Source organism: Buceros rhinoceros, unplaced genomic scaffold (assembly GCF_000710305.1).
Source record: "Buceros rhinoceros silvestris isolate BGI_N320 unplaced genomic scaffold, ASM71030v1 scaffold9125, whole genome shotgun sequence".
NCBI lineage: Eukaryota > Metazoa > Chordata > Aves > Bucerotiformes > Bucerotidae > Buceros > Buceros rhinoceros.
In genome coordinates, this window is record NW_010412276.1 from 42,821 (window position 1) to 55,641 (window position 12,821).

Here is a 12,821-nt window from a genome sequence, read left to right on the forward strand (position 1 = left end):
CCCTACACGTATATAAATCCAGAATGTGAAAAGAGAACGAATGGAAATATATGAACTATATTTATCAGTGGAAGATGCCTCAGGACTCGTGGCCTCAAACCCACAAATGACAGGAACAGAAGCTTTTCCAAACACCAGTGCTTTGGCTGATGGCAAGTATGATCAACCCTGTACTTTCCAGCACCTTATACATCTCTGCAGGCTTGACACAATGTCTGCAGGTCCTAAATTATACCCTACAAAAATATAAGGCCAAGTCTCATTTCATGGAGTTTCTTTTTCAGTAATGAGTTCATGCATCACAGGTACCCTGGCTTGAGATGTAACTAGACTTGGCTGCAATGTTATTCAGAGTGACAGAGAATCTATTTCTAACTTCCAATTCTCATTGCTCTTGTGCACCATTATTTTTTACAATGCCACTTATGCTTGTAAACTTTCCTCAGATTTTATTAATAAATATTGAGTAATTGTCATTGACTAGTCCAGTCAGGGGTCCCCACACTGTGCATTCTGGAGGAAGTGCATTCACAGCTGTAGATCCCACTGTTTTTCAGGAGCTACCCATTAAAAAAATCAGGTTTCGGTCCTGACCATAGGTTTCCTGAGAGCCTACTAGCTCTTTCCATCCAACGGGCCTCCTCCTACAGAGTTAAACTTCATATTGTGTAATTATAGGCAATGTGGACTAATGGTGTATATTCAAAACACACTGGCACCACAAAAGTTAGTTGAGCAAAAAGTCAATTAGATCCAAAACAAATTAATAAAGTCCCGCATTAAAAGCAGCTGTTTGACCAGTTTTATGTACAGCTATTGATTCCCTGTGGTTTCAGCATTAGTTCTCATTTGCAATTTTCTCAAAGCAAAAGCTCATGCTCCCTTGCTGACTGAACTGCTCAGCCAGCCTGGTTGTGTTAGTTAGTACTAGAGGAACAGGACTAATTCCTGCTAAATTCTGCTGCCAGCTTCGATCTCTCAGGTTGAAGTATTGCAATGTTTTGTTTCATTCCTGAGAACAATGAAAATACCCAAGTTGCTTTTTCCCCTCTGGAAAAGCTACGGGCAGGAGCATGAGTATCTTCTCTCCTTTTGTAGCCACACTGAGCAAACCCAGAAGCACTGAGAAGGGAAGGTGTGGTGTGACTTCACAGGTGAGTGTGGAGAAGCGTGGGAGAGCCAGCAAAATCCCCAAGCCTTCTCAGCTACCACTCGGGAAGGACAGTGGGTGAATCCAGGTGATTTGGTGACTTTGCTGTTTCCCCTGATGGCTGCAATGCAGTAGAGAGAGAGAAGCTGCTTCATGGGGCTGCCTTGAGAGTGAACTGCAACGGCTGGAGGGAAGGGAACCACGTGTGAACAAAGGCAGGACAAACCATGGAGAGAAATGACAGGAAGACAGTGATGCCAGGCACTGGGATGTGCCTATGTTTGAAAGTCGAACATTCTGAAACAGGAACTTTTCTCACTTCTAAGTGTTTCGCTTAAGTCTCTGATAAATAGATCTGAACAAAATGGAAAGCAGATGCCCAAATGGAAATACATCTCATCCATGTGTCCCACTGCTCCAGAAAACATGGAAGGCACTTCCAGGCAAAGGCTTACAGCCCTTCACTTGAGGAGGTCCTTCCAATTGACCAGACTGCCTGCTGGTCACACATGGAAATATCCCAAGGAAAGAAATCGAATATTCCCTTTTGTGTAAGCTGGATCAGGTTTCGTTGAGATCCTTTCAGAATTTTCTGAACTTTGGCTCTAATCTAGCCCTTCTGAGCAGACAGACCCACGGAGCTGAGCACAACTGCCCCGACAAAAGCACAGACCCACCAGACCACACCACAACGTTCTAGAGGCAAAAATGAGTTTATTTTTACCAAGTCCTAGAGTAATTTCCATGCTTAATGATAACAGGCTGAGCCAATTTGCCTAAGACTTGACAGTCAGCTCCAATAATTCAACCTTAATTAAACCTGAACGGATGTCAGTTCAGCTCGTCCCTTCACAGGAAATCTGACATTTGCAATGATTCATGTTTCAGCCATGCTCTGGGAAGGCTGGATCACATCTGCCATTCTCCACCATGCAGAGCGCTACCCCTTTTCAGCACGCCAACTTTGTTTATTTTCTAACCAAACACTTTGGACTTCTTCCATTGAGAGGTTTTCTTAAATGGACAGACAGTAAAACCTGTCCTGATCTCACAGAGGTGAATGATAACTGAGTGCGAGAGACAGGGAAGAAAGGGCTAAAACTCTCTAACAAGGAAAGTAACAACAACCTGGGATTAGTAATTCTTCCCTCCTTGATGAACTAATCTGTTCTTTGAAGTGTTGCAAAATTTTAACTTCCCTGTGTCTCGGGCTACAGGAGATTCCAATTTAACCTGGTAAAGGTGAAAACTTTAACAACTTTTTAAAGCACAGAAAGTTTTAGCTACTGCTGCTGTAAGTTTGGAAAAACAAGAGTTGAAGTTTAAGAGAAATCCCAAGTCAAATACAGTCAAATTTGCTGCAAAAAGCGTTGCAGAAGGAGATACTGAACCTGACAGACCGTCAGCATGGATCCAGTATGAAACCTCGGTGAATTCAAAACGTGTGACTGGAATAAACAGGCACAGCCCATCCCCACGGCTGCACAGGGTGACATGCTTGCCAGTGTGCACCTACACGGCCCTGCAGGCTGACTACAACACAGAAAGTCCCAGACACAAATTAAAGCCTTCTGTTACAGGAATTTGCTTTCAAGCTGATTAAGAGTAGCTCAAGTGCAAGGGATTAAACATGTAAAGGCTGCTTTGAGAACTCCAATAAGCAGTTTCTGTGTTATACAAACAGGGCACCAGCAGTTCCAGCCCTGCCTCTTGCTCTTTGCAAGCTGCTGGTTGCTGCTGAAAGGGGACTGTCAACACATGTACAATGTGATTGGAAATAATCTAATCTTGCTTGCACGCCTTTCCTTTGTCTCTTGAAAAAAAACAAAAGTGGAGTCATTCAGACGTCTTTCTGCGTCTTTCTGCAGTCTCTCTCATTGTATTCAAACAGCACGGGTGATGGGGTGATGTGAGAAAGAAATTCCTCTCCTACATTGATCAATGACATCTTTACCAATGGCAATTTCCCAAGAAACACAACAGCCACCATCTGCAGCCTATCTACCCATCCCCTACACATCTCTGGAAACAGACACAGGCCAGGCTGCCTGTGATGAACCCTGCTCCATATTATAATTCCAGCAAGAAACTCTGCAAAAGCATCACCACAGGAATTACAGGGATGTATGTGGCAAGAAGCTGAGTATTGCAGAGTTGGTTGATGAGTCCCAGAGACAAGTTCTGAACCATCAGCACAGGGTACGAGTACAGAAGATCACGATTTTACAGCAGGTCAAAACAAAGAAATAACTACAGGACTGTATTCCATGAAGTTTGGTAAACCCCCCCTTATTTTATTTTTTTTTTTAAAGAGCTTTTAGAGTGCTGCATAATGTATTGTGGATGCGCATCATACATAAGCAGAGACGAGAATAAAGCATTTGGGATTGGCAATGATAGCACTGACAATTACAAGTGAAAAATCAATATTTAAGCACTAATTCTTTATCCCTAGCTGGCTTCTGCTTTTATACAGATGGCTTTTTCATTGCATTTAGGAGGGCAGCACTATTTAAGACATTAGACGATTGGTTTGGTCTGCTACGGTAAGGCAAGCAGAGCTACAACATAGAAGCTATCCAATGCACGGGGCACTGAGTTCCCCCACCTATGTTAATGCAAACCAGCATAAGAAAGGAAATAAAGACTTGGAGCTTGCACGTAAAACCACTGTCTGGAAGGCTCCATGGCGTGTAACGTGAATAATTTTAACGATATTGTGAAGCAAAGGCCAAATTTCCATTGTGACAACAGCGTACTGCACGTTAGGTTGTGTCAAAAAATGTTCTCCTGTGACACGGGCTCCTCAGGACATCACAGGCCTCCGGTGGATTGTCCACAAACAGGAATGCTCGCTGAGAGCGAGCACAAAGAGCTCCCGCCTGGCTCTGAACCGGCGCTGCTGCGTGCAGCAGCCCGCGTGTGGGGGAGCAGGTCTTTGTTCGTGGCGTGGCTGCGCCGTCCCGAGACCGTGTGCCGCCACGGCTCTCATCGGGAAGCTCCTTCCCCAAGCCGGGCGGGATTCGGCCCCTATCACTCAGTTCATTTGTACAGAGCTGTCTGTCAAGTCAAATGTCTTGCCGCAATCTGAAACACCCTCCGAACAGCTGCCACTATCAATTACTCTCCCAGACGGCCTTGACTATCAGGAAGAGAACTGGAGCGAGCACTTGCCAGTTTTAATAAACTGTGTTGCCCAAGTCATTTAACCTGCTAGATTGCTGTGTGCTGGGGCCGTAACAAGCCTTCAGCTTTTCAACCCAGAAGCAAGCAACGGTGGCAAAAAGCTGTCAGCTTGGTCCTCAGAATTAACTTACAAGGGTGTCTTTCCCCTCCTCCTCTCCTTTCTGAAGCATCCAAGTTTAAAAGTAAAATATCTTCAAGTCATTTTCATAACGCCATGACAAGGAAAGCATCTCACATTTTTAACAAAAAGCCAGCAGCTCCCAGGAGTGGAGGGTTGACAAGCTCCACAATTTTCATGTTAGGAGCACACCTGAGCAGCGAGAGCGAGCGAGTCTCTCTCTCCTTACACCGCATGGGCAGGTCCCGTGGGCACTCCCCAGAGCTGGCTCTGTCTGTGGAACAGTCACCACCCCCACCCCAGCCATGCTCAGGCAGCCACGGGCTTCAGGACGCCCTGACCGCCTCCCGGGCTCTGCACCCACCGCTCCAGCCCAGTTCCTGACACTCTCAGTATGGTTACAGTTTCCCACCCAACTGAAGACTCAAGAATGGCAAATCTACATTTACTTTGGTACTTTCAGGACCAGTAGGAAAGATTTCCTAAAAAGCATTTATTTAAAATTTAAAACACTGCGATACAGATCAGTGTTCTCAGTCTGTGGCTCACATATATACCTAGGTGTCTGTGAGTGCTAACCAAAAAGAAAAGCTCTATTATCATCAGGATTAATTTGCCATATAAGAACCTGCACTTCCACTGGAAAGCTCAGAGGACTCTGCAAATCGAAAAGAAGATTCAAAATCGCAATGCTAAACGTTTTCCTTAGCCAGCTACGCAGATAAAAGCCTTTGTTGTGAAAGCTTGCGGCACAAAGATTTCACCTCCTCTCTTAGAAAGTGAGAGCAACAGCATTAAGACCTATGGACTTGTCGCTGATTTGCTGCTTTATGGTTCTTTAATGGGACGTTTTATTCCGAGAGATTTGGGAGCTTTCCATGCTCTATCCAGGCACGTTAGCCGTAAGCATGCATGATGACACTCCAAAGCTGCAGGAGCTGAATGAAAATGGGTGCCAAACACCAGGATTGGGGCCAGAGCATAAAGAAGCAGGATCACCACTCAAATCCCCCCCAAGTAAGTCACAGTGCATTTTCCTAGCAATGCTGCTTCTGGCAACATTTCAATGCAAAGCTGAAACTGGATTTGTAGCAAAAGCACCTACTGTGGATGCTGGCGTTGTAATGAGATTGAAAGTTTCATACAGGCTTTTAATCTAGGGCTATAACGGTGACTCAAACGCTGCAGGGTTAAACCTCTCCAGCGCTGCTCCTAAGCAGATGCCAGAGCTGCTGTATTGCCCTGGCCACAAACCGCTACTAACGCCTCCTGTGATTACTCACTAAAGGTGTGTTTGTCTTGTTTTGTTCTGGGTTTTTTATGTGTGATGGCATATTATTGTACATACAACCTGAGTGACAGACAAACAAGATAAATAAGCTATCAGAAAGAACCCCCCAACATGAAAGCAAGCAAGCACAAAGATTCAACTCCAGATGTAAGCTTTTAAACAGTCAAAACTGCTACTTACCAAGGAATCTTATGATTTTAACTAGGCAAATAATAAACCATCAACTACTACATTTGAGGAGAAAATGTACTACTTTTGTCGTTTGAAATCCGTATCGATTCCCATCTAGCCTGTGAGTTATTAATCACTCCAATTAAATCACGAACACAGGTCTTTACACTGAAATTGAACAACCACCAATAGATCAGTAACTCAAACCTCCAAGAGCAATTACTGCTCGGCATAATAGAGCAGCTTGTTACAGAGAGCTCCATGCAGACCACAATTCTCTGCCCTATCTTTCACAGGCAGTGCAAACAAACTGGGGGGAAAAAAAAAAGATTTTATAACTATTATTTTCAAAATAAACAGACATCTGCTTAGAGTTACCTAATCTCTCTCACATCGCAGAGGCAGATCTGCCAAGGTCACATTGGAGACATGATTACATTTTTTCACAATTTGTTATTCTAGCAAAGCCCTGATAAGATTGCACTATTGAAGTTCACACTCTGGTTTAATTTCAAGAGGTTAAATGCCAAATCCTTTTCTTATTGCTACAACGAAGGGATCTGCCAGGCTGCATAATACCCTGTGTGGGCTAAGACAACAATTTTGTTTCATCTGCACAGACTTATGAAGATTTTTTTTTTTTTTTTAATGACATCAGAGAACTCCGAAGTCCCAAAGAATCATTTAAAGTAAAATCAGAAAGTGAGACTGTTCCGGAGGAGCGCAAATGACCTTTCAGACCTTCCAGCATGGAGAAGTTAAGTCAATGCTGGCTGAGAATGCACACTTGCTAACCAAAACCAGAAACAGGCAAGAAAACATTCTCAAACACCAGATCATCTCTGCTGGGAACAGGAGACGATTACCCTAACCAGCCAAGCGTACACAGGGTCACGGAAATTCCCATTTCTGCCTTGGAAGACGATTGACGCTTGACCTGATGCAAGGAAAAGAGGAACCGCGTGCGGGCTCTCGGAGCGCGGCCGTGGTGCTTAGCTCCCGCGCCCCTTCCAGGTGAGAGCCGTACGGCTGCACGCATCCTTGCTTCTGATCCACCAGCCCCCTCAAGCAGGCCCCTGAGCGCCATCCATCATCCTTCATTAGGGAAGCTATTGGCAGCCAATCAAGCGGTGATGGACCCACCCCAGGAAGCTAATCAAGATGAGTTCATAGGGTACCCTTCAGCCTGCAGGCGCTGGCTCCTGTCTGTGATGGGTGTCACACTACTGCTCCTTCCCCGGGCCTGCTCGCTGTTGGACGTGTGGAAACAGCCTTGGCCAAGGCTCAGCATACAGAAAAACCGACACCAAATCAGGCAGCACAGGAAAACAAGCAGGTAGAGGGGCAGAGCTGCTGCTGGGATCTCACCATGGCTTTCCACCGCCAGACACACAAGTAGCTTTTAAAAAACGAAGGGAAGGAGAGATATTATCTATTCCCCACTTGAGCAGAGCCAGAAAGAGCCCAGACAACAGTTTTCTTCCTCCTTAAAGGTCAGAGGTTGTAACTGGAGTTACAAAGATCCAATCGTGTCATGATCTCATCTGGAACATGGTACGCGCTAGACATGTGAACTACATCAGCTCAAAATCCAACATCCTACACACATCTCCTGAAAGAGTGCTCACTTCTGGTCTCTACATGACCATATGCATGAAATTCTGTGCTCCTGGTTGGCTTTCCAGACATTCTAATTGGAAAACACAGAGGCACATGACAGACCCTTTAACACCAACACACACACAAATTCAGCCCCTGCATAGATGCATATGGATTCACACTGGCTTTTCAGAGCAGAGATGAAACCTATACAAATCAAAATTTTAAAGGGGAAGAACTATCTTTCATTTTCACCCCTTCCTGACTCTACAGATAATGACACAAAGCATCAGCTCTCCCCACTTCAATCAACCAGTGAGCATTACTTAGAGCACAGAACTGCTTTTAACGGTGTGCGAGATCTGCTTTCCCCAGAACTCAAAGGCCAAGCTGCACACGTTCTGTTAGGTCCTAACTGACACCATTCAAAACCACTGAGCTTCAGTGTAGAACAGCAAGGGGATCCAGATTTGCTTGAAACCAGCTGTGACAGACCTGGCCTTCTCAGTTCCAAGCTTAAAGCAGGAAAGCCCGTCAGACTTCGGCTAACATCAGCAAGTGAAGAGTGTTTCAGCTGAAGGCTCCTGCAGGTTCTGCTACAGAGATCCTGTTCCATGGAAACACGGTGGCATCAAGCTGGCTGTGTGTCGTGGTTTAGACCCAGCTGCCAACCACGCACCACGCAGCCACGCTCCACTCCAGGAAGGAGGAAAAGCAACAAAAGGCTTAAGGGTTGAGAGGAAAGACAGGGGAGGTTCACTCCCCCTGTATGATCACGGGCAAAAGAGAGACTCAACTTGGGGAAACAAAACTAATTTAATTTAAACAACGAAACCACTACCAATTCACCAATCGAATCAGAGTAGTTTGGTGAGAAAAACAACACGATCTTAAATACATCTTCTCCCGCCACCCCTTCCTTCTTTCCCAGGCCTAGCTTTGCTACCTCCTCACCCCACCACGTGGCGCAGGTTCGGGCAGAGGATGGGCGTCACAGTCAGGCCCCGTCTGCTCCACGTCACTTCTGCTGCTCCTTCATCCTCAAGGGAAATACTCCTTCACCATCCTCCCCTGTGGCAATGTGGCATCCTTCGCATGGGGGATAGTCCCCCATGAACTTCTCCAGCTACTGTGGGGGTCTCACAGGGGCAGCAGTTCTCCCTCAGAGTCACGGCCTTTTTCAGGAACTTTTCTCCACTGGTTAAGTCCAGCCCTCACAGTTCAGTAACTGCTGTCATATCAGTGCTAATATTCTTACAATTCAGAAAAACAACGCTCGAGGTTGAGTGCTTGCCAAGTGTGGCCAGCACTTTCCAACCAGCAGCTCCCCATACCCTGCAGCCTCCCACTGACCTCCCTCCCCATTCCCTGGGAGCAGGAGGCACCTCTCAGGCAGATCCCTCCCTTATATTCAGAAGCAGCACATTACTACTCTAAAACAACATGTCTAGCTGCTACCAAATCGCCTCCATTTTGCAGGCTCTTATGCAGCAGCACCTCTTTCCATTAACTTTGTTGAGAATCCACGGTCAGTATGCAGAAAAACTGTCGGAATTTTCCTGCAAGCTGCTCAGGAGCAATAAGGTCTCCCACCTCACTCCCCTTTGCACGGTCAAAATCCAGCACTAGAGCTGCAGGAATGGCATCTTAAGAAAACCTCAGGTGTTGGAACTAACAGAGTGAATATATTCAACAACATTTCAAGTTGCATCATGGATAATTAAAATATTTAAGGGACAAGCTGCAAGTTGTTAATCAGGGAACATTTATTTGAATGGTGTGTGCCCTTTGGATTTGGTCCCTATGGCAACCAACCACTCACTCCAAAAGGATGTGCTGGAAGAAGCATGTCAGGAGCTGCCTCAACGTTTTAATTCACAGACTGAGCAGTGAATAAATACAGCTACTGACAAGCACTGCACAGGCAAGAAAGGTTTGTAAACAGCATTAAGAAGCCACAGATGGCCTTTTGCTTTTTAAGACGGAAAAGTCCACTCTTCCTTTAAACACACTCACTGTAACAATCAAGAAAACTGGACTGTGTTGCACATGGGGTGTTGAATCACATGTACTAGCCACTGATAGTAGAACGTTTACAATGAGGAACTTTTCTTCAGTTTCTAACTTCTCAATCCTTGAGAAATTGTGATTGTGTTTCCACTTCCCAGAAGAGAAGTTGTTGCATCAAAATCTTCAGTAAAATCTTTTCTGTCTCACCTGACTCAACAGGAGACAAACTTTGAGAATGCAAGAGCATGTGTAGGACGGTGTCGTAGTGTGCTCCAGAAGGACAATGTGAGGGATGATTGGCTTTTCCTTCAAAACAGGGACAGTGGCTTGGTATGCAGTAAGAAAAGAGTACTTCACTGCACCGCAGAAGGCAAACTCCTTCAGTGTCATCTGAGTGTGTGCGATGCAGCTGCAAAGCTCCTTCCAGCTTTCTCCTTTGATGAAGTGTGAATTCTTCAATGGGCAGTAGAAATTTTGGAAATACTTTGGTGCTGGAAATGCTTGAGGATAACGTAAGATCTGGCATCTGGTAAGATCTAACAGAGGAACATTGTGTTGGGCAGTGCAATGGAATCACACCCCATTAATGAAAAGGTACTCTTAAATCTCTTCTTGCATGAGGTCTGACAGCTGTGGAAAGAAGTCTCACAAGGCTGGAGAGTGCTGGATGGTGCAAGGGTACACAGGCTGCTGCACTGCCAGCCTGCACGTTTCAAAAGCCTGAAAAACAGTAACTCCAGACTTGTAAACCACAATGCTTGCTCTTCACTCCTCTTCCCGCTGACTCCTTGGAGTCCCTTTACATCCCCTGTAGTGGCGCTGCAAGGACTGTTAGGCATAAGCACAACGATTTCTGCAAGCTGCTGGATGGAAGCGGCACCTTCAGCTGCAGGCTGCCAAGGCCATGGAAGACACCAGCGATTCTGACATGCATGAGGACTATTCACTGTCGTGAGGGAGAGTCACTCAGCAGAGCATTCACTGCCCTTCTAACTGACATATTCGGCTTTCATGGCGATGGGATTTGCTGGGAGCCCCAGCAGCACACAGCTCTGCCCTCTCCCACTTCCCCGGCAGAACAGCAAACTCTCACAATCCCCACGTTACCCTCTGAGCTGGAACTGGCCAGGCACTGCCACAGTACCAACCTCTGTCTTAGGCACCAAACAAGTACAGACTCAGACATCTGTAAGGATAACCACAGGAAGTGCTCCGTGCGAAACTGCTGCACATTTTTATTTCAGTATTGGGTGAAAGAAAGAGACAAGTATCTGGGCTTGGCCTGCAGATACTTTTCCAAGACAGTAATTGCTGCATAATTCATATTCTTGTTTTCGCATGTTCTCCATGTGTATCAACAATCCTATTGAATTCACTCTATGTTTTTCCTTCAACTCTTCTCCATGTCACAGTTTTTTCAAACAGCAGAAAGACAAATAAGCAGAAGCCCAGTGGTAAGCAGCAGCTCAGGTTCGGCAAATTCCTGTAATCCCAGATTCTTGCACATTAGGAAGGGAAAGTGGAGTCCAAGCGAATTCTTGAGAGTGTCTACTCCACGTTAGCACAGCAGACAACATCCTTCACTCATTAGATCTGTATTTCCCTGCAAGCAGTTCTCTGTGAAGTCAGAATTAAGCCTTGGTGTCTCTTCCCAAAGTCACCCGTTCCCCATCAACTCCGGATCCCACAGGCTGGAGGAGTGCTGCCCACTGCATGAGGCAAGGCTCATAAATAGTAAGTGCTTGTGACTGATAGGAAATCTCAGCACAGTTAGAAGCAATTTATAGCTTCCACACCAAAGAGGCCCATAAAGAGGTGGTAGCGATGCTACAGGACCTCAGCTCAGCCTTTCAGCCATGGGTTGAGGCACCTTTGCTCACATTAAACCAACTGGAGTTTACATACTAGATCCTTGCAGGGTGGGGATTCCTTCTAAGAAAGGCATTTGTTCTAATGGACCCAGAATGGTTACTCAATCCAATGATTACAGATGAAATGCCTCATCTCTCAGTGGGCAGAATCCAAGACTGGTTCCAATGGATTTGTTTTTTGAGGACACAATATGGCTTTGTTTTGGAGGACAACATACCAAACTGCCAGCGGTTGTTTCAGGGAACCACCTCCTCCTACATTAACATATTCATTTGCAAAATCTATCACATATGTTGCGTGCAAACTGGCTGAGACTTTGATTCAGTTCTGACAGCATGAGAGACTCTAGCCCAAATATCTGAAAGTAATAAAACCCACACCACCCTCCGATCCCTCACGCTAGCAGTGAATTGACCTGTATTTACTTTGCACTATCAGCAGTGGGGAACCTACCGAGATACTTAAACACAATTACAGACAAAACGGACTGGGTATCAGTTTCATCACTCTCCATTTCAGCTTCCTCTTCCTTTAGCTTGAAGGAAGGATACTAATCCTGCATCTAGCACTTTGTCTTCCCACTGATTTTCTGCTGTAACAAGAAGGGAAATGGCAAGCCCTGTTCAGCTCTCAGGTGCAACTGTAACGAGGACCACAGGATGAAGCTGGAGGACCAAGGGTCCTTACACCAGAGCAACGCAGGACTGGAACACTGATTGCAGGGAGAACAAACCTGTCTGGCTGGGCTGTGACGCAGGTAACACTACACAGCATCCTCATCTCTCTGCCCTGCCTTCTTGCTCTCCTGGCCATACCCATTTGGGTTTTCTGGGGTATCTAACCAAACTGCAACAGCATCTCTTCATCTTACACAGAGGCATGAGCTTGTTCCCAGAAGATACGAAACAGTACTACTGGTCCATGCTGGCATGGGATAATTGTCACATGAAGAACACAAGCAGTAGTGTTTTTGTTACGGGCTATGCTCACGGCTAATGGAAATGACTAGCTTATCTGTCACACCCCAACTTATGATCACTCCACAAACAGAAATTAGGTCAGGAGGAACAGAGCACCCATTATTTCATATATAGACACAGGAAGCAAGGAAAATCATGGAATAATCCCTCGCAGACAGTAGGTGTTCCTGTGCTTATAAAAATCTTCTCTGCAGCCCTTTGTTTCGCAGGCAGGCTGGCTCAGAGCTGGGCTGTTCCCACAGACTCTGCGCTCCCCAGAGCCGTCAGGCTGCTGAAGGCATGCCGCTGCTGCTCTCAATGAGCCCATTTCTTCCCACTAATTCATTAACACCAAAGCCAGATTTCCCTTACGCTATGTGCTGCATGTTTCTGAAAAATCCCATCCTCTTCTAAGACCGAACACAACCAAGAGTGGCAGGAAGGAAGAAGGAATGTTTCAGCCCC